Here is a 3,452-nt window from a genome sequence, read left to right on the forward strand (position 1 = left end):
ATCAATAATTGTTCGATGAACAATTTTGTTGAGGGCTTTCACTTGAACAAGGAAAGCTAGTTGAGCTGGTAATTGAGGATCGTATCCTTTATGATCGAAGGATACAAGATTGGAATCCTTTGGGTCTATCCCACCAATGGCTGATAATAAAGCCTACTTTTGGGATGGGCAATTTTGTAGTACTTCAAGAGTCGACATAGCGGATGGCGATTGGGCCAAATCTTCCACTATATTATAATGTTGTGCCGCTCTAGCGCGGGGATTAAACGTCGACTTGTGTACTACTCCCTTTGGCGGTTTTATTGTCAATTCAGGAATGATGGGCGGCGCAACTTCTGTCGAAGTTGTTGTCGAACTACTAGGCTGATCTTTATCCTTGTTGTTCGACAGCTGTGGATTCCCATAATCTTTGTTCCTTGTTGATATCAAAGCATCATCTTGCTGTTTTGAAACCGACAACATTAGCACTTGACACCGGGAAGCATCTTCACTCTCAACCAGATTTGTTCCTAGATTTGGAAACGGATCAGTTAACACTGCAGAGGTTTTTGAATTCTTGAAGAATTTTTTAAGCTCAGCTCTGTGTGGACAATCTGCGGTCCAATGATCCTCATCGCATATAAAGCATGGATTTTTTGGTTTCCTATTTTCAGGAGGGTTTGCAGAAGATTTTTTAGGTGATGATTCTTCCTGTTTCTTCTTCTTCCCTTTGCGTTTCTTCTTGCCCCCTGGTTGATTGGTTTCTTTGCCTTTATCTGTCGATACGACATTTACTTCCGAGGCAAGAAGTTCATCTTTTTCATTTTGACCTGAAATCTTACGGGCCTTTTTGGATGTAGCCTTTGTCGATTTCGTGTCTGTTGCGCCAATCACGCCATCGCCGGCATGAGAGTCATTGTTTGATTTAAGAGGAGGAGGAATGAAGAATTCCGGTCTAGGGGCGTCAGGTATTTTATCGTAGAGCGTGCCGGACTGAGTGTAAATCAAGTCCAAATATTGCGCACGATCGATAACTTGCTCTTCTGTTACAACTCCCCCCTTTGCCACATCTTCCATGATGGAAGGTAATAATGACTTGATAAACCATTCAGCTAAGAGCTGATCGGGAACATACGTTTTTACCATTCTACGACAACGTCGCCACTCATATATATGATCAGATATGTGAGTGGTTGTCGTCTGTTTGAAGTTGGTAAGGAGTTCCGTTCCCGTTTCGTACCTTATTGGTAATTGAAAATGGGTTAAAAGGTATGTGGCTAAGGTACTGAAGTTGTCGAATGAAGCTCTAGGCAATTCGATGTACCATTTTGCCGCCGGACCAGTTAACGTCCTCTGAAAAAGGTGAAGCCTTATCGAATCATCATTTAGGGTGTTTGATGAACACCACAGATGAAAGGTCATCACATGATTCGACGGATCTTCACCCGGATTTCCATTAAATTTAGGAATATCTGATGGAAGTTTATGCGGAATCGCTGGCCACCAAGGGGCGTAAGCGATTGGATTGTTTGTTAACCGATTTAAATCAGGTAACTCTAAAGTTGCCACAAAGGGTAACTGTTGATTCAGGTTAGGTGAAGCATACCCAGGATAAGATGGGATTGTCTGAGCAGTTGGTCTTTGCATACCGGCATAATGCATTTGATGCTGGTAACTTTGGTAAGGTTGGTGGGCATGACCATTGTAAAATGGTTGATTTTGACCATTTTGAATATACGGTTGTCCACTATTTGCAAAGATTTGTTGCTCAGAACCTTGGTATACTTGTTGGAATTGCGGTTGTTGGTATTGTACTAGCCATGGTTGTGAAGCCATGTGCTGTTGCCCGATACTAACAGTTTGACCAAGATGAGGGGTAATTGTACCCGTTTGAACCTGTGTCATTCCACCAGTCGGCGATTGTGGTTGAGTCGCAGGGTCAAGGGGCTGTTGCATTACAACCTGAGAAACCTGAGGTTGGCATACAACAGGCAGCGCTTGAACTTGCGACACCGTCACAATAGCTGGCGTAGTTGGTATATTTGACATAGGTAAGCATTGTTGCATCGAGTATACAACTCTTGGTTGTTGAGGTAGTATTGGTACCCAACCGCTAGAAGTAATTCCAACATAACCCGAATTTTGTTGTGAACTCCCGTATGGTTGTCCCCCCAGAGGGGATAACGAAAGGGTATACTGCCCCCCATACGGTGGTAATCCAGAACTCAAGGGAATGGTTTGCCCTTGAGGGCCGGACTGCCTAAATTGACCTCCAAATGGATCAATTTGTTGAGACTCAACATAAGAGTTTCCGGATATTATTCCGGATGAACAAATAGGAACAGACCATACTGTCGAAATGGCCCCTGAGTGGGCTCCTTCTAGCGGTTGAGAGCTAGTTGGGACAGATGGTATACCGGTGAACATTGTTGGAGTGATAGCAGGGAGTTCTGTTGTCGCTGTGTCAGACGACATAGTCCTAGATGTTGACGGTTGTTCAGACATTTCTAGTCTATCCAAAAGATTACCTAGCGATTCTACAGGAGCTTCTGCTGGCAGTAGACTAACTTCTGATGAAGAAGGATACAGAGTGATCCCGACTCCAAATTGCGATGGAGTACTAGTTGGAGGATCTTCCACAATCTCTTCTATGGCAATCAGACCAGGTGGAAGGGGTAGACCGTCAGGTCCGTAGAATATTTCTGGTGCCGAAGAAGGTATGGAATCGGCAGCAACAGATGTTTGAGGAGCAAGACTCTCCGAACCGGTTGTAAATGGAACTGGTTCGGTAACACAAGTGTTTACCCTCAGACTAGGATCAGTACTACTGTCCTTCTGTGGCTGCTGAACTTCTTCTGTAGAGGCAGGGATTCCAGAAATTTTTGGAGTAACTGGAGTCTCTGATGTTGTTGGAACACTTGTTCTAACTTTAACAGGAGATTTGGAACCGGTTAAACGAGTTCACTTTGTCCGTACTAGCTTCGATTCCGGAGACAAAGACAGTTGACTCGTAAGCCTCCGCGAACGACAAGGTTTCAATTGACTTTCTTCCACGATTGCGGATTACTCGATCAACTAAAAATAAAGGGGAAGTATGTTTCCGAATTAAATGAATTTTAGACGCTTTAACACAACTTGTTTTTTCAATTTTTAAGAGTCGAGAAAAAACAAAAGATGACTTTAGTATCCTTCGATTTTTAATGAGCCTGAAGTGACAAGTGCTCAGATGGACCTTTTCTGTTAAAGAGTATGAAAAGGAACGAAAGGGACTGCTCTGGAAATCTAGGTAGAGGGATTACCAAACCAATCGCAAAACTGCAGAATACTTTTTACAGTACGGCAGTCAATCTTCCCGAATGTTGTGTTCAGTGCATTGCGATCGAGAGGGCGGCAGACACGGCTTCCTATGGATAAAGGATTAAGCCTATTGGGGTCTCCCAAAATACACTCGACGGTACGTGGGAGCACAAGTC

The sequence above is a fragment of the Pinus tabuliformis genome, chromosome 6 (genome assembly GCF_031772625.1).
Source record: "Pinus tabuliformis cultivar Carrire ecotype Pingquan chromosome 6, CPIR1, whole genome shotgun sequence".
Classification (NCBI taxonomy): domain Eukaryota; kingdom Viridiplantae; phylum Streptophyta; class Pinopsida; order Pinales; family Pinaceae; genus Pinus; species Pinus tabuliformis.